This window comes from Dromiciops gliroides, chromosome 3 (assembly GCF_019393635.1).
Source record: "Dromiciops gliroides isolate mDroGli1 chromosome 3, mDroGli1.pri, whole genome shotgun sequence".
Lineage (NCBI taxonomy): Eukaryota > Metazoa > Chordata > Mammalia > Microbiotheria > Microbiotheriidae > Dromiciops > Dromiciops gliroides.
Window position 1 is genome coordinate 621,741,847 of NC_057863.1, and position 19,697 is coordinate 621,761,543.

Consider the following 19,697-nt stretch of genomic DNA (forward strand, 5'->3'; position numbering starts at 1 on the left):
CTCCTGAATCCAGGGCCGGTGCTTTAACCACTGCGCCATCTAGCTGCCCCTTAGCATTAACTTTTAACAAATAGAATGTCTCCTGGATTCAGGATGACCTAAGTTCAAATTGAGCCTCAGATACTAATTGTGGGACCATGGGAAAGACACTTGGCCTTTGTCCGCCTCTGTTTCTTCATTTGTAAAAGTAAAAAATGGTGTTAATAATAGCACCTCCAACCCACAGTTATTGTGAGAATCAAATGAAATAATTATTGTAAAGCATTTAAACACAGTGCCTGGTACTTATTAAGTGCTATGTAATATTATTATTATCATTAATATTATCATTATTATCATTATGAATCAGGATATAGGAATTCCAAACACAACTGCTCCATAATTTACAGACCTAGAGAGCTACCCCAAGGAAGTGACCAGCTAGTAACTTGTCTGTGGTCATATAGCTTGTATACATCAGAGACAGGACTTGAACCCAGATCTTTTTGACTTCAAGGCCAACTCTTGACCACCTCATACTACCTTTCTTTTTTTTGTTTGTTTTTTGTTTTTGTTTTTTTAGTGAGGTAATTGGGGTTAAGTGACTTGCCCAGGGTCACACAGCTAGTGTTAAGTGTCTGAGGCCGGATTTGAACTCAGGTCCTCCTGACTCCAGGGCCGGTGCTCTATCTACTGTGCCACCTAGCTGCCCCTCATACTACCTTTCTTATATAAGTTATAGAATTTTGTTTCTGTTCTTATTTTGTAAATGTATTGATATTTTTTGTTTTTACATTACTCTTCTATCCCAATATATCCTCCCTCCTCCTCCCAGAGAGGTGTCAGTTATGACAAAGAAAAAAAAATGTTCTGAAAAACTAATCAACCCACCAACAACCAAATCTGATATTATATGCAGTATTACACACCCACGGTCCTCCACCTCTACAAAGATGATGGGGAGGGTCTTTCCATTTAAGCTTATTCATTATAATTTCACAACCTTTAGTTTGGATTGTTATGTTACTCTTCTTTCCATTGACATTGTTGCTGTTGCTGGATATCCAGGTTCCCTGGTTCTTCTTACCTCACTCTGCATCAGTTCGTATAGGTCTTTCCGTGTTTTTCTGTATTTATCATTTCTTACAAAACAGTGGTAATATACTATTACATTCATATACCACAAGAGATTTCTAAGGCCCTTTCCTTAATGAGCAGTTGTCATTCTCTAAAATAGGGAGAGAATCCAAGAGGACCTGAGTTCAGATCTGACATATCACTTATTAGCTGTGTGACCCTGGGCAAGTCATTTAACTCCAGTTGCTTCCCAAAGATAAATAAATAAATGGATGGATGAATGAATAAATAAATAAAACCTAGACAGAATCTTCATTAAGGCCTTAGATTCTTCAAGGTGAGGCTAGATAAGCACAATCTCCAACAGGCCCAATTAAGCTGGAAAGGTTTTGAGTATGGATCCCATAATCAGCTAGAAAGGATGAGCCTAGCTAAGTTGGGAAAGGCTTCCAGGATGATGAACATTTTAGCCAAGGCACCTCCTAAAGCTTGTCCACTGAATTATAGAGGTATCTGTGACCTACAGTGGCAGAGAAAGTTCCTCCACTAGAGAAATCACAAGTCTCTTTCTGTATTGAAATGAGTCAGAGGCTAATGTGTATATCCAGAGCTGTAACTAGGGTGGGACAACTGGGAATTTGCCCCCAGGCCAATATCTTGGAGGGGAAACCAATTCTCTCCCTTGGCAGCCCTTCAGTCTACCACCACAGTGCCTCTTGGCCTTCTTCTAACCTCAAACTCCATGGCATGATTGCCCTGCTCCTTCCCCCAATCCTAGAACACTATGTTCCCCACCCCCAGAGTCCTGGAGGGAAATTCAATTGAGGCAGATGATCCAAGACAGTGTCCCCTCATAAATCTAAGTGTATTTATTTGACTTGTTTTAGAGTTGGTACTTGGGTTTCTTATTAGCTAGAGGTTTTATAGGTAGCTCTGTTATCAATGATAATCTTTCCCCCATGTTCCATAATGTGCTATGATGTACTTTACTATACTAAATACCATCCAGCATCCTACCCTATCCCACCCTATTCTTCCCTACTTTGTCCTATCCTAACCTGTCCTGTCCTAATGTATCCTATCCTATTCTATCCTAACCTGTCTTGTCCTGTCCCGTCCTGTCTTGTTCTATCTTATCCTGTCCTGTCCTGTCCTGTCCTATTACTATACTTTGCTGCTTGGATTCATATAAAGTCACCGCCTGCTGGTGTCTGGTTTGTAAATTCAAGTCAGCAAACATTTATCAAGTACCCACGATGTTTAAGGCACTGGGCTGGGGGCTGGGGGCTACAAAGACAGAAATGAAACAGCCCCTTTCCTCCAGAAGTGAAGAGGAATACATTGAATATAGAAGTAGGTTAATAAAAGTCATTTCATTTTTCCACTTAATAGTATTTTTCCAATTACATGTAAATATAGTTTTCATTTAAGAACACACTCCATTTCCCTTTTTGAAAATCAGAAGACCAACATTTTCTCTTTTCCATTTCTGTTAACTACTCTTTAATTCCATGTAATCATTCAAAGACCACTAAAAGTAGCTTAGTGATGGTATCTGCCAGTTCTCTCAGTATTTTGGGATGTAGATCAACTCAGTTTGGTGACCAGGGTTTAGTAAAGATAGTTTCCAACAATCATTTTCTTTCTTTCTTTCTTTCTTTTTTTCAGGCTAATGAGGGTTAAGTGACTTGCCCAGGGTCACACAGCTAGTAAGTGTCAAGTGTCTGAGGCCGGATTTGATCTCAGGTACTCCTGAATCCAGGGCCAGTGCTTTATCCACTGCCCCACCTAGCTGCCCCCTCAACAATCATTTTAATAAGATTTTGAGTTCCACATTTTTCTCCCTTTCTTCCTTCCCTTCCCCCTCCCCAAGACAGAAAACAATATGATATAGGTTATACACATACTATCATGTTAAACATTTTCCACATTAGTCATGTTGTGAAGGAAGAATCAGAATAAATGGAGAAAACCATGAGGAAGAAGAAACAGAAAACAACAACAAAAGTTAAAATAGTATGCTTCGATGTGCATTCAGACTCCATAGTTCCTTCTATGGATGTGGAGAGCATTTTCCACCACAAGTGTTTTGGCATTGTCTTGGATCATTGTGCTGCTGAGAAGACCTAAGTCTATCACAGTTGACCATCATGCAATGTTACTGTTACTATAGATACAATGTTCTGGTTCTGCTTACTTTACTCAGCATCAGTTCATGTAAGTCTTTCCAAGTTTTTCAGAAATCTTCCCGCTCATCACTTCTTATAGCACAATAGTATTCCGTTACATTCATATACCACAAGTTGTTCAGCCATTCCCCAGTTGTTGGGCATCCCCTCAATTTCCAATTCTTTGCCACCATAAAAAGAGCAGCTCTAAATATATAAAAGTAATTTCAAAAGGGGAGAGAGTGCTAAAAACTGGAGAGGATCAAGAAAGGCCTGCTGTATGAGGCAGCATCTGAGCTGCACTTTAAAAGACTAGGAGGGGGCAGCTAGATGGTGCAGTAGAAAAAGCACTGTCCCTGGATTCAGGGGGACCTGAGTTCAAATCTGGCCTCAGACACTTGCTGGCTCTGTGACCCTGGGCAAGTCACTTAGCTCTCATTGCCCCACCAAAAAAAAAAAATAGAAAGAAAGGGGACCAGGAGTCTGCAAGGCCGAGGGGAGAAGAGGGAACATATGAGACATGGAGACCCCTTACACATTTATGGAGGTGGGAGATGGAAAATTGCATAAGGAAAGCAACAATTGAGGCCCCTAGGGGGCGCAGTGGATAGAGTGCTGGACCTGGAGTCAGTAAGCCCTCTCTCAGCCTTAGTTTTCTCATTGGCAAAATGGAGACAATCATAACTATTATTAATGAATTAATTTAATTAATTAATAGTACTTTAATGAATACTATTATTTATAATATTATAAATAATAAAGCCCCTTCTCACAGTTGTTGTGACATGATCCAATGAGATAATATGTGTAAAATGCTTCACAAACCTTAAAAATACTACATAAATGAAGGGGCAGCTAGGTGGCGCAGCAGATAAAGCACCAGCCCTGGATTCAGGAGGAGGACCTGAGTTCAAATCTGCTATCAGACGTGACACTAGCTGTGTGGTCCTGGGCAAGTCACACAAAAAAGAAAATATTACATAAATGCTAGCAGTGATAAGGATGAGGAAGATGCAAGGTCAATTTGGCTGAAATGTAGAGTGGGTGAAAGGGAGCAATTTATAACAAGCCCAGAAAGGCAGATTGGAGCCTTTTTGTGGAGGTATTTAAACACTGTATAAAGCTGTTTGTATTTTATCCTGGAAGGAGGGAGCCACGTGAGTTTCTTGAGTAGGGGAGGGACCCATAAAACATGATTATCCCACCCTGAATCTGCTGTCCTGCCTAGATTGAATTCTCAGCCTCAATTTCCTCATACAGGGGCTGATGCTAATAAAGATGGATCTTGTGCTTGATGAGGCAGCGACCCTTTCACTCAACAGGAATCAGTGTATTATTTAATCAGATTAAGCATCCTCTGGCTGAGTATGTCCTAGCCTTCCATGGAGATTTTCATGCCTTCTGAACAGAACAGTGGATGCTTAATGAGAGAGACTTCAGTGGGCAAAGGTTAGCGCTCGCTCTTGGGAGTCACAACCTACTTTATGGGCAGCTCTTCTCCCTGGGGCTAGGAGCTCCCTCTCAGATGCCTCCTTACAAAGATGTCTTTTGCAGCAGGGAGAACTGAGGTAAAACCCAATAAATAACACCTTACCGTACAATGGGGTCAGGCTCTGGCCTAGGGACCTTAGAGGTCATTGAATCTAAACTTTTTTTTTTTTTGGCAGGGTAGTGAGGGTTAAGTGACTTGCCCAGGGTCACACAGCTAGTATCAAGTGTCTGAGGCTGGATTTGAACTCAGGTCCTCCTGAATCCAAGGCCAGTGCTTTATCCACTGCGCCACCTAGCTGCCCTCCTAACCTATTTTTGATAAGGAAACTGAGACCCAGAAAGGTTAAATGACTTTAACCAAAGCCACACAGGCAATAAGTAGCAGAACTAGGACCCAAGTCCCATCCCCACCCCCCCACTCCAAATCCCATGATCTTTCTACTATGCCAAGTGGACTCCCTGGGAAATGTTTGGCAGGCCAAGTGGCCCGAACATTGGTACATGAGGAAATTTAGGATGGGGTCAACCATAGGTGTTTAAAGAAATAAGATCAGATCAATCAAAGGCAGCCTTTGACAGACTAAAAGGATCTGGTTAGGAGTGGGTGCTCCGCCCCCACCCCCAAGTAAGGCAGTTTTCTCTCAGAATTTCCAGCCACCTGAAAAAAGGCCTATATATATATATTTTTTAATCTTATACTTCCCACTTGTCTCTTAAATTTTTAAGTCTAGGAGGCTTTGATAGGAGGAAGGGAATAGCCACCAGGTGTCTTATTCACACTGGTGTACCATGTGTCATGGGACAACCTGGTCACCTTGCTCATCTCCTCTCCCCTCTGTGTTCTTTCTGCTCCAGAGATCCTCCATAAAACTCATACTTGTAGGAGGAAAATGGCACCCTCCAGTTCTGATCTCACATTAGCTTCCTCTCCCAATAATAATAGTGATGGTAATGATGGTGAGAGCACTTTAAGATTTGCAGAGTTGATCCTCCCAACAACCATGAGGAGTAGGTGAGTACTCTTGTTGTCCCTACTTTACAGATGAGGGAACTGAGGCAGGCAGAGATGAGGTGACTTGCCCAGGGTCACACAGCTGGGAAATGTCTTTGTACTCGGGTCTTCCTGACTCCAGGCGTATCGCGCCACCATGATGTCACCCAGGCTGGAAAAACTCCCAGGGTCCTTGCATTCCGAGTCTTCCCAAAGAGCTATTACACTCTGAAAGAGTGAAATCCAGGTAGGAAGGATGAAAAATCTGTCAAAAATGGAGGCTGGATTAGACAGTAATGAGTTTTAAGATCCTTCATTGACTCCATCCTGAACTAGCATTCTGTAAATTTGCTGGACTGTAATCCCTTCACAAGCAGGAAGAGTCCCAGCTAAACTTTGTCTCTCTCCTGCTGCCTAGCATGGTGCTCTATAAAACAGTGGGGACTTCATAATTGTTTATCAATTGACTAAATTAACAGGGCATTAGCTAGGTAGCAAAAGTAGATAGTGCTGGGCCTGGAGTCGGGAAGACTTATCTTCCTGAGTTCAGATCTGGCCTCAGATACTTATTAGCTGTGTGGCCCTGGGCAAGTCACTTTACCCTGTTTGCCTCAGTTTCCCCATCTGTAAAATGATCTGGGAGAAGGAAATAGCAAAGCGCCCCAGTACCTCTACCAAGAAAACCCCAAATGCAGTCGTGGAAGGTTGGACAGGATTGAAAAAAAATGCAAACCAACTCATGAAAATGTCAGATCCAGTTCAGTCTCCTCATTTTGCAAATGAGGAAACTGAGGCTCAGAAAGGGTGAGGTAAAAAAGACTTTGTTACTCTCTCCTTTTGTTCTGTTAATCTCATTTCACCTACTTTGTAGTCCCCCTCCTCATTCCTTCCACTTTGCCTTTAACCCAGGCTCTGCTCCTTCCTTGGTGCCTCCAACTTCTTGGCCCAACCATCCTTTTTTCACCTCTTGCTCCTATCCCCTCAGCAATTCCCACTATAGTCTTTTCAGGGGTCCCCCATAAAGGCCTTAATTCCTTCTGTGCCTCCTGTTAATTTTGTGTTGCTGAGTCATTTCAGTTGTGTCTGACTCTTCATGACCCCATTTGGGGTTTTCTTGGCAGAGATACTGGAGTGGTTTTGCCATTTCCTTCTCCAGTTCATTTGACAGATGAGGAAACCGAGGCAAACAGGGTGAAGTGACTTGCTCAGGGTCACACAGCTAGCAAGTGTCTGAGGCTGGATTTGAACTCAGGAAGATGAGTCTTCTTCATTCCCAGCTTGGAGCCGTATCCACTATTCCACTCAGCTGCCCCTCTGACATTCTATGTTCTATATATAAAAAAAGCACAGTGACTTTAAGGAAAGATTGCCAAATGTCACGTCAAGAACCTCAACCCAAATCCATTCTCCCTCTTTGACCTTGAGGAAGTGAGTTAGCCTCACTGAACATCAATTTTCTCTCTTGAAATAAAAGGGGTTTGAACTAGATATCCTCTAAGGTCCGTTCCCCAAAAGATCTGTGATCCTATGAACGAATGAAATCTGGATAGGATACACGACAGTCAGATTGCAGAGTAAAAAGACACCAAATTGACAGGTTTTTTTTTTCCTCCCTGCTTCCTTTTGGGTGAGATGTTCACCAGGAATAAAAACCCAGGGTGTTTTATAAGCACTTGCTGTGTCACCTGAGTTCAGAAGCAAAGCAGGGACTGGAGACAGAGTCAGGTCACCGCTGGGGGTAATGAGGCCCCTGCTAGGGGCCACGGAGGGGAATCTGCCCTGTCAGGTGTGCTAGAGGCAGGAGGAAAGTGGACAGGCTTGAGCCCCTGCATGCCCTGCCCCACCTCCCTGCCTCCTGGCTCTGTGATTTCCACAGGCCAGGCCATTTTCCTGGAATGCACTCGCTCCTTACCTCTGGCTTCCTCTAAGGTTCAGCTCATATATCAGCTCTTACAGGAAACCTCTCCTGACTGTCAGCGCTCCGTGTCACCTCCTCAAATTAGCATGCATGTGTTGTACACCCCCAATAGAATGTAAGCTCTTTGTGGGGGGGGACGGACTGTTTTTCCATCTGTCTTTGTATCCCAGGTACTAATCCCATGACTTTCACAGAATCACCGTTTATTAAATGTTTGTTGGGTGCTCAGGGGAAACATGATAGGACATCACGCAGTTGAAAGGTGGTCATGGAAGAGTTAAGACTTTCTGCTTGGCCCCAGAGGACAGAACTATAGCAATGGGTAGCAGATACAAAGAGACAGATTTAGGCTTATTGTCCGGACACAAATTTCCTAACAAAGGAATTTTTTTCTAATTTTTCCTAACAAAACTTGAGGCAAGTCATTTAAACTCACTGAGCCTCAGTTTCCTCATCTGTGAAGTGAGGGGTTGGACTAGGTGGCCTCCATAGAGGTCTCCCAGCTCCAATACCTAGTCTCTAAGACACCAATGGGAACCTTGAACAGTGTCGACCAAGTCACTTAAGCGTCTTTGTTAAAAGGGCCAGTCTGTCCTAGGGGCCCCCACACCAGAGGAGACACCCCAGAGAGGACCTCTTTTACCACCAGATTAAGGGTAATCTGTCCCCACAGGACTCCTCACTGGCAAGGAGCCGAACAAATGGAGATTAATCTTAATCTACCATCCTCTGTGTCACCATCTATTTCAGGAGAATGGTAAATATCCAGTCCTCTCAGGCTTGGGTGTCAGCTGCTTCGGTGAAGTCATTAGTCAAGGGGAGATGGGACTCAAAGAGAAGAGGCAGAAGTTTAGAAAAGCCTTCGGTGGGAAGCCAAGTTTTATCACTCAAGGGTGGCTAAGAGGCCCCTTCAGGAAAATTGTGGCACCCCTCCCACCACTACATTAAATATGGGGCCACGCTAAGGGGAGATGGCTGCTCCCCAGCTCTCCTGAGCCTAGAACAAGGCGAAGTTCTAACTGAACACAGAGGAGGGGAGGTTGGAAGGACCACCCTGGAGCTCTGGAGACAAAGATGGAGTCGTCCTTCCTTTAGGAAGATGACATTATGGATCCCTCCATTAAGAGATTCTGTTGGGGGCAGCTAGGTGGTGCTGCAGCGGATAAAGCACCTGCCCTGGAGTCAGGAGCACCTGAGTTCAAATCCATATTCAGACATTTGACAGTAGCTGTGTGACCCTGGGCAAGTCACTTAATCCTCATTGCCCCGCCAAAAAAAAAAAAAAGAGAGAGAAAGAGAGATTCTGTTATTTATTTTCTGTGTGGCCCAGACCAGCCTTTCCTATCCAGATTTCTCCACTGTCCTTCAGCCGCCTCATCCCCATTCTTCCATTGTTGAACCTTAGAGGCCTCCATCATGAGTAAGGGCCCAGCGCAGACTTCACCGCCAGGCCCCAGCCAGAGTAACCTTTTTCCTCACCCCCTACTCCACTTTCTCCCTCCCCAGAACAAAGCTTGGCTTCCTGGTCACTTCCTTTCTATAGGCTTTGCTCTCTCCCATTAGGATGTAAGCCCCCTGAGGGCAGGCACTTATTTTCTTTTATTTGGGTTTGTATCCCCAGCACTTAGAGCAGTTCTTGGCACACAGTAAGCACTCAACAAATGCTTGTTGACTTAACTTGGGCTCATCATAACCTCTCAGCTATACAAGGAGAAGATTGGACGAAGTGATCCAGGGCCCCTTCCATCTCTAATGGTTTATGATTCCGTGATTCTCCGAACCCCAGTTCTCTCATCTGTAAAAAGAGGGAGTTGGATCAGATCAGAGGTTCTTAACCTTTCTTGTGGTATGGACCCCTCTGGGTGGTCTGGTGAAGCCTGCAGGCCCCTTCTCAGAATGCAGGTTGTAAATGCATAAAATAAAACGAACAGGATAACAAAGGAGACCACTTATTTATTTATTTATTTTTTTATTTATTTTTTTACAGGGCAATGGGGGTTAAGTGACTTGCCCAGGGTCACACAGCTAGTAAGTGTCAAGTGTCTGAGGCCGGATTTGAACTCAGGTACTCCTGAATCCAGGGCCGGTGCTTTATCCACTGCGCCACCTAGCTGCCCCAAAGGAGACCACTTATATTGAAACACAGTTATCAAACGATCTTAAAAAAAAAAAAAGCAAGTTCATGGACACTTCCCTCTCCACTAGATGTTCTTTTTTGGTCTTTACCATTTTAGAATCTATGATTCCTATGCCTATGAATAGGATAATTATGTTGGCTTGCTTCTCTAAAAGTTGGGCTGCATCAGGCTGAGTCGTCTGTACTCTTCCCAAATCCTCAGTCAACACAAATGCATGGAATGAGTGAATGAATGAATGAATGAATGAATGAATGAATGAATGAATGAATGAATGAGAAAGAAAGAAAGAAAGAAAGAAAGAAAGAAAGAAAGAAAGAAAGAAAGAAAGAAAGAAAGAAAGAAAGAAAGAAAGAAAGAAAGAAAGAAAGAAAAATCATTCTTTAAGTAGCTACTCTCTGTCAGGTACTGTGCTGGACACCAATACAGAAGCAACACAGCCCCTACCCTGGAGAATCGTATATTTTAATAGGGAGGCACAATATGTACAGAAAAGGGAGTTTAAGTCTGAGGAGTCACAGGGATGATGGATAGAGCCATAGGTTAGTTGGAAATCATGACCTTTTCAGTATTGATGGTTTATTGATTTGATTAATGTGTCCAGAGGAAGAAATGGAAAGTGGGGAAGGGGGGAGGAAGGGCAAATGGGAAGATGCCCAAGAAGGCCTGGGTTTCCTGGCAGATGAACTGATGGGATGTGAAGCCTTGAAAGGTGGCTGGCTGGCATCAGGAGGGTAAGCTCTGGCCTGTAAGTGAGCACAGCTTGCTGGCTGAGACAGGGATCAGAGGCCTATGCCCTAAAGGCTTGACCTCCACCACCCATTCTAGAGCAGGAATCTTTAACCTTAACTTCATGGGTTCTGTAAACTCAGATGGGGAAAAAATGTATCTTCATTTTCACTAACCTTTAACTCAAATTTCCCAGTTCCTTCAGTGATGAATGTGGGCAACAAACTTTCTGAGAAAGGATTTACCAGACTGCCAAAGGGGTCCATGCCACAGTTGTTTCTGACTCTTCATGACCCCATTTGGGGTTTTCATGGCAGAGATACTGGAGTGGTTCACCATGTCCTTCTCCAGCTCATTTTACTGATGAGGAAACTGAGGACAACAGGGCAAAATGATTTGGCTAGGGTTGCATAGATGATAAGCGTCTGAGGCCAGATTTGAACTCAGGGAGATGAGTCTTCCCTACTCTAGACCAGCATTCCGTCCCCTACATTACCCAGCTGTCCTACAAGAAAAGTTAAGACCCTCAAATCTAGAGGAAATAACTTTGACCTTAGCTGTAGCCAAAAAGCTCTTTTTATGAAGACCAGCTTCTACAACTTCCTCCCTCTGTGATCTTACACTGGATGGATGGATGAATAAATGGATAGATGGATGGATGGATGATGGATGGATGGTAGATGGATGGATGGATGAAAAGGAATTTACTATTTCCAAGAACTATGCTAAGCACTGAAGATTCAAAAAGAAGCAAGATAGTTCCTGCCCTCAAGGAGCTTACATTCTAACAAGGAAATATAACACATAAAGAGGAATTAGAGTTGGAAAGTCTGGGGAGGAGAGCACACATATGTCAGAATAGCCAGGAAGCAGCACGGCAGCCTGTTTCCTAGTAAGATAATAATTATAACATTAAAAATAATAATAATAAGCATTTATAGGCTCACAAAGCACTTTACAAATGTGTCATTTTATCCTCACAATTACCCTGGGATGCAGGTGCCATTATTTTCTTCATTTTACAGATGAGAAAAATGAGGCAGACAGAGGTTACGTGACTTGCCCAAGGTGACAAGCTAGAGGCTGGATTTAAACTCAGGTCTTCCTGACTCCAGGCTCACCCCCTTCTCCACAGCTTACCTATCATAACCCAAGGTCACAGAATTAGGAATCCAAGTCTCTGATGAGAAGAGTGTAAGGGGTATTATCTGAAGCTGGCCACAACGTGATAGCATAGCCAAGCTGGGCAAAGTCAGAGGAAAGCTCACCTGTCAGAGCCCAATGTCCGAGGAACAGAATCCATGTTCTGGTGATGGGAGAGAAGAGTCAGAGTGTAAGCATCATGTCTTAGGAATGACTAGGAGATATCAAGTGGGAGTTATTAAAACTCTCCCTCCCTACCTCAAAGAATGGTTGTGAGGATCAAATAATATCATGTAGTGAAACACCATATCATAAGTGAATTGTTGCGTTTAGTAGCCAGAGACTCAATGAAGACTTTGAACCAAAGTGAAATAATAATAACTCACATTTATACGGCACTCTGACGATCACAAAGAGCCTCGAATGCCACCTTCTTTCCTCTTTGCTAATGTTCTTCCCTCTGGAAGATCACTCCATTCTCTTTCTCTGATTGGTCAGTTCTTCTCAAAAACCTCCATTTTAAGGAAAGTGCCCAGGCTGGCCATGTTCTCTCCTTCCTTCCTCTCTGGGCTTTTCCTGACGCTCTTTCTCCTCCATGATCCAGTAGTAGCCTTCTTATCCTAGAAATTCAGTCTTCTCCAACAACCTCCCAGCCCATGAAGATGAGTCCACCCCTGCAGTCCGCTGATCACTCACTTCCTCCCATAATGTCCATTTTAAGAAGGCTGTCTAGGTCAGCCATGTTTATTCCCTTCCTTCCTCTCCAGGTTCCATTCCTGACTCTCTGGACTGCTTTCTCTGCCACAATCTCTTCCCGCCCCCTTTCAGTTTCCCTTTATGTGTTGTCCTCCCCCATTAGAAAGTAAGCTCCTCATGGGCAGGGACTGTGTTTTGCTTCTATTTGTATTCCTAGTGCTTAGTTTGTAAGTATTTAACAAATGCTTTTTGTTTTTATTTTTGTCAAGCAGTGAGGGTTAAGTGACTCACCCAGGGTCGCACAGCCAGTATGTGTCTGAGGCTGGATTTTAACTCAGGTCCTCCTGAATCCAGGGCCAGTGCCTATCCACTGTACCACCTAGCTGTCCCCAACAAATGCTTTTTGAACTTGATCTACCACTATAAACCTTTGAAGGGTTTCCCTTCTTGGGTTTGCCATGGGTACAACACAGCAGAAACAGAGCTGGACAGGGAGTCAGAGGACCTGGGTTCCAATCCTGACTTTGCCACTTAGGACCTGTGTGACCTCGAATGACTTACTTCTGGGCTCCAGTTTCTTCCAGCTCTGCCCATGATCTTTGTGATCATACCCATGATTTGGGTCTCATTCTCACTCACTATATGTGAGTTAGTGTGACCTGACTGCTACTCCTAGGTCCAGTTTCATGTCCTTGAATTTATTTTGAGAATATCTTGTATATACATACATACCACATAATACACACATATATGTATTTACTGTATATAGTCATGTTTATATATTCATTAATATAATTATATTAATTATATATTATATTATAATTGTTTATATGTTTATTTTGTAGATATATGATATAATTATTAATATTGTTATTAATCAAATATTATAGTTATATAATAGAAATATCAAGATATTTCTATGTAATTAAAATATATTGACACTATATTGATATTAAATATAATAATAATTGATATTAAAATATAAATATTATGTTTATATATAGGGGGGGTCTCCTCAGGGCAGCCACTGTTTCTTTTTTATATTCATCTCCCCAGCCCCTCGAACACCATACCTGGCATCCTGGAAGGTGTTCAGTAAGTGTTGATTGATTAATTCATTGAACAATGATGCATGAGCAAAAGGGGAAACAAACCGAAAACAGGCTACTGTCTTTCCTTGCAGTCAGCTCAGGGCAAGCTGAATTTAGATTCTGTCTTGTACAAGAATATTAGATCCTAGTCTGGCTTCTGCAGCAGTTCAGCCCGCTTCTGGGCCTCCTTGCTCAATACTTAGCATGCATCCAGGGAAGGCAAATGCATTTCAGTATTTGGCTCAGCCAGATATAATCTGTAGCTGCAAGAGAAAGAGGGCAAACAAACAATCTGGAATTGGGCAGGTAGCCATATCGATGAAAACCCCAGTGATCCCAGAGGTAACCTTTGAGGGGAAGGGGTTCCTTTTCAGGAAAGAGGAAGCTTCAGCCTAGGCCGGATAGGTGTGACCTCTTCAGCGATAGGAGAGGGGCTGGAAGGTTCCCAGGGCTTGGGCTGTGCAATGGGACAGAGCCAGGGCAAGGCATTCTGATGGGGTAAGCATAACTAGAGCCACAACTGGCCCGGGGCCACCAGGGCTTCACTCCAGGACTCCATCGGTGGTGGGAGCTCTTTCTCCCAACAGCAACAGCTGCTCCTCACTTGGCCTCCTAGTCCTCCAGCTCCTTCGTACCTTGGGTCCATCACAGCTTTATCCTAGGTCCCCTTCCTGTACTCCCAGATTCCCTCCCAGTACTGACTTTGCCCCAGGTACAGATACAGCTGGTTATGTCTCTGAGCTTGATCTCCCTGACCCTGCTCTGTCCTGGGGAGCTGAGTAGATGGGGAAAAGGTTGTTGAGGTCAAGGTCGAATGAAAGCCATTTATCCCTGGGATTAGCAGCACCTCCACCTTCTTCTATTTGGGTTTGAAGTGGCTTCCAACACTCACTAGCTGTGTGGCCAAATAGGAATCCGTCAACCTCTCTGGGCTCCTTTTGCTTATTTGAGAAATGGGGACAATCTTACCTTCAGGACTAATCTTGCAAGGTTATTGTGAGAATCAAATAAGATATGTGTAAAGTCCCTTTCTAACTCCCACTACTAATAATAGCAAACATCTCTTCTTCTCACTCTAAGATCTGCAAAGCAAATGATGTCATTTGATCCTTACAACATCCTTGTGGGGCTGGTGGTCTTATTACCCCCATTTTACGTATGAGGCAACAACTGAGGCAGAGAGAGGGGGTGGGGATAGATAGATAGACAGACATGCATACATAGATACATGCATGCATGCATATATACATAGATGATAGGTAGAAATTATAGGAAGGTAGATAAAAGAGAGGTAGAGAAAGATAGGGCAATAGATAAATAGATGATAAGTAGATAGAAATAGGTAGATGATAGGCAAATAATATAGACAGGTAAGTAGATAGATAGATAAAAAGATAGATAGATAGGTAAGTGAGAGAGACAGATAGACAGAGAGGCAGGCATCTAGGTAGCATAGTAGATGAAGCATTGGCCCTGAAGCTGGGAGGACCTGATTTCAAATCTCACCTCAGATGCTTACTAACTGTGTGACCCTGGGCAAGTCACTTAACCCCAATTGTTTCAAACATCCCATGCCATCTCCAGTCATCCCGATATATGTCTGAAGAAGTGACGTTGGTGACCTTGCACAGTCCTCCCTCACTTAAATCCAATTCATTGTAAGTCATGACATCACCTCAATGCCATGGTTCTTTTCCGGGAATGAAGGAAAAACAACCAGATAGATAGAATTTATTAAGCACTTACTAAGTGCTGGGTGCTGTGCTAATCATGGGAATACAAATAAAAGCAAAAAGAAAAATAGTCCCTCCCCTCAAGAAGCTTACACTCTAGTGGGGGGAAGACAACACATAAAGGGGAATTGGAATGGGGGAAGGGGTGGCTGGGGAGAGAGGACAGCTACCCTCTCAAGGGACAAAGTGGAAAAGCCCAGAAACCCAGGATGGCCCTGGGCAGAGACTCACCAATCAGAGGAAGGGGCCCGAGGGATGGAGGCAAGATTAAGAGACTTGAGTGCTTTTTCCTGGGTCACACTGGGAGTAGATGTCAGAGGCCAGATTTGAATTTTGGTCTTTAGATGCCAAAGCCAGCACTCTCTCTCCAGTGTGCCCCACTGCCTTCTAAAGATTCAGGTGATGCTTGGGACAGTACTTTGCAGATGTGCAAGCACCATGGGTCAGTGGTCATTATTACAACATCACCAGGACAGGTTTTTAAGGGCCGATTGAAGGGGGCACGCTTGGACCTCCGGAGGAGGCAGGGCTGCTGATCTGGAGACCTCAGCTAACCTCTCAACTGAGCAGCCGCTCAGCCCTACCACCCCAGCCAGGTCTCCCCCTTCTCTGCCTGTTTTTCAAGTCACCTTTGAAGCGACGGGCTGAGCGACAGAAGCTTCATTCAGGAGGTCATTCTCATGTCTCTGCCAGGGCTGGGGTGCCAGGCACTGTGCCCAGTCCGTGTCCTGAAGAGCAAGAGGAGAGATATGTGCTTGTCCCCGGGGGGTTGAAGTGTCCAGGAGATTTACACGGTATCTAGGGGTCTGACTAGACGTTCTGATCCGATTTCAGCCATTCCTTGGACTTTTGTCCTGAGCTTAATCCCCGAATCTTCAAAATGAAAGGTTTGTGCTCTGCATGGGATGAAATGGAGCTGTAGGATGAGGGCTAGATCTGGAGGCAGAGGCCTGGGTTCAAATCCAGGCCCCACGGCACTCCCCACCTGGTGATGGGGGTGGGGCAAATCATTTTACCTTCAATTACAGTTTTCTTTCTCTGTAAAATCTGGGTGTCCAATCTTGGGTGATCGCCAGAGTCCCTCCCATCTCTGAGTCCTCTAAATTTGTGGGATAATTAAATCATAGCATCATCAAATTAGAGAAGAGAGGGACCCTAGAAGTCATTTAATCCCATTTTACAGATGAAGAAACTGAGGCCCAGTGAGGCAAGGTCACTTGTCCCATGTCACCCAGCGAGGGAGTGTTAGATGTGGCATTCGAGCCTACATCTTCTCAGAAGCCAGTGTTTATTCCACTGCACCATTAGTAACCAGCTCATTTTACAGATGAAGAAAGTAAGGCCAAGAGAGCTGAGGGGTCAGAGGCGCAACATGATACAAGGGAAGGGACCCTGGATTTGAAGCTGGACTTGGGTTAAAAACTGATTTCTGCCACTTACTACTATCCATGCAATCTTGGACAAGTCACTTAACCTGGAACTTTAATTTCCTAGAAACTGTCATATATGGAATCTGGACTAAGGCAACTTCTCCAGCCTCTCCTGTTTCTGAATCTATAATCCTATGATGTGATTGGCAGCCAACGGGCAAAGTCAGGATTTGAATCCAGCTCCTCAGCTGCCGAATCCATGGCTCTGTCCTTTATACTAGACTGAACCTTACATCTGCTTCTCTGTGCCTTTGTCCCAGAGGCCCTTGCCTCCAAGGGTTTCTTGTGAGCCTGCTTGTAGCAATGGATGAAATGTGAGATGTGTTTTTTGGAAAGAGGCACACCTTGGTGCTTGGCACTGAGACTGGTGCCATAAACAAAAGTCAACTGGAGAAGACTGCAGGCCAACATAGGCTCACAGGCCCTTTAATTAGCTGGCTTTATTTTTAAGTTAATATGAATAGGGACAGCTAAGTGGCACAGTGGGAAAGAGTGATGGAGGCAGGAAGAGCTGAATTCAACTCCCAACCCAGATGCTAGCTGTGTGACCCTGGGCAAGTCAATTAATAGTCAACAAACATTTATTGAACACCAACTATATGCCAGGTAGTGGGCCAAAAGGCAGGCCCCGCTCTTGAGGTCACAGCCCGATGGGAGAGACTATATACATACAAGCTACATGCAGGATAAATGGGAAGATAATCAACAAGGAGAAAACACTCGAATCCTTCAGCCTCAGTTTCCTAGTGGATTAGAAAGAAGACGGTAGCATTAGAAAAGGTTTTAGTTTCAAGCAGCTCACGATAGGTAGCGTATTCATCTTATTTATTCTGGAAACAAAGGCATAGTAAAGAAGAGATAAGAATCTTTATCCCTGCTTTTCAGACTAAGAAATTGATACTCCTTTAGGATGTTATTGGATAGCTCTTTGTCTACTCTTAGCCTCCCTCCACAAAATATAAATGCGCGCGTGTGCGCGCACACACATACACACACACGCATGCATGTACACCATTTGTTCAAAACATTTCCAGCGGTCTGAGGAAAACTTTGGTCTCTTTAAGGAAAGAAAAAAAGGCTGTCTCCCAAATTGGAGATTATAAGAAGCAGTTACAGTAAAGCTTCTCGATATGACTCAGGAGGATGTGATCACCATCTCCAAGCATTGGAAGGGCCGTTATGTGGAAGAGGGATTAACTTTATTCCAGTTGGCCCCAAAAGGCAGGATGGGGAGCTGCGGTGGGTGGAAGCTACAGATACACCTAGGCTGGATGCCAGAAAACACTTCCTAAGCATTTCAGCTAGTCCTCGGTGCACTGGGCTGCCTGGGGAAACGGTGGCCCTACTAGGTCCTGGATTTGGGGAGAGGGTATTCTTCTTCAATCGTGGGCTTGACGAATCGGCTTCTGGGGTTCCTTCTGGCTCTGAGAGTCTGTGAACTGTGGGGAGCATTCCATGCCGACTACCTATGAAGGAAAAAACAAAACAGGGGCAGCTAGGTGGTGCAGTGGATAGAGCACCAGCCCTGGAGTCAGGAGGACCTGAGTTCAAATCCAGCCTCAGACACTTAACACTTACTAGCTGGACAAGTCACTTAACCCCAATTGCCTCGCCAAAAAAACAAACAAAAGAATTCATTATCTGTATTTCTCATTGTTTCATTTATTCGTTACTCTTAGCCAATGCCTAGCACCGTGCCTGGCCTATGGTAGGCACCTAATAAATGCTTAGTGATTTGTTGACTTGACTTTCTGTAGAGCTGGGCTTTTCTATCTCTTTTGACCCTTCCTTGTCTAACTGGGGCTGAGATGTGGCAATTCAGAGTGTCTGGGTTTGGCTCCATGGACCCTTTGCATTATTCCAGAGGAGATTATCTCAGTCAGCCATCTCCTGCTTCTTTTTGCCTCCGAGGCTTATGTAGGAGTGGAAAGAGCATTCTATTGGGGTTCATATCTCACTTCAGACACTTGCCAGCTTCCTGTCCTGAAGCAAACCACTTGATCCGAGTCTTAGTACCCCTTGGGTAAAGTAGGGATGATGGTAGCTCCCGATGTCTCCTGAGATTGTGGTGAGATTCAAATGAGATGATGGATGTGATTCTTCACAAACCTCAAAGTACTCTCTAAAATATCTGTTGCAGCTGCTTTCTCAGCCTCAGTTTCTTCATTTATAAAATGGGGAGACTTATGGCTCCCATCTCACCTGGCTTGTTGTGAGGATCAAGTGAGATGATATATGTAAAATTCCTTGCAAACCATGGTATAAATAAATATCAATTATTAACTGAGTTCCCCTGAACAAGCCCCTTATTTTCCCCAGGCTTGATTTCACTCTAGAATTATAGACCTAGAACTGAAAGAAATATAAGTTATCTGGTCCAACTCCCTTATTTGGGGGGGGGGCGGGGTGTGAGGCAATAGGGATTAAGTGACTTGCCCAGGGTCACACAGCTAGTAAGTGTTAAGTGTCTGAGGTCAGATTTGAACTCATGTCCTCCTGACTCCAGGGCCAGTGCTCTGTCTACTGCGCCACCTAGCTGCCTCCCAAACCCCTTATTTTAAAGATGAGGAAACAAGGCCCAGAGAAGTTAAGTGATTTACCCAGGGTAACTCAGGTAATCTGTTCAATTGTCATACAGTCCTGTCTGACTCTTTATACCCCATTTGGGGTTTTCTTGGCAGAGATACTGGGGTGGTTTGCCATTTCATTTTCCAGCTCATTTAACAGATGAGGAAACTGATGCTAGCAGGGTGAAGTGATTTGCCCAGGGTCACACTGCTAGGAAGTATCTGAGGCAAGATTTGAACCAAGGAAGATGAATCTTCCTGACTCTTAGGCCCAGGGCTCTGGGTACTATGGCGCCACCTAGCTGTGCCAACTCAGGTAACAAAAACTGGCATTTGTAAATAGCCCTTTAAGGTTTGCAAGAGTGGAATATAGTGAATTAAGAGCTGACCTGCAAGCAGAAGATTGGATTTCCATCCTTCCTCAGATTTCTATTGGCTCAGTTTCCCAGACAACTCTCAAAGAACACTTGCCAATTTTCATTAATAGAGGGAGTTTGCGATACCAAGTCTTGTCTAAATTTTTTTTTTCATTTGTTTGCAACATGCTTT

At 44.1% G+C, this 19,697-nt stretch overlaps 1 protein-coding gene across 1 annotated transcript in view; it reads left to right on the forward strand.

The window, feature by feature from the left end:
- Window positions 1-19,697, forward strand: part of LRRC38 (leucine rich repeat containing 38) — a 44,324-nt gene that overhangs the window by 22,245 nt on the left and 2,382 nt on the right. The window lies entirely within an intron of this gene.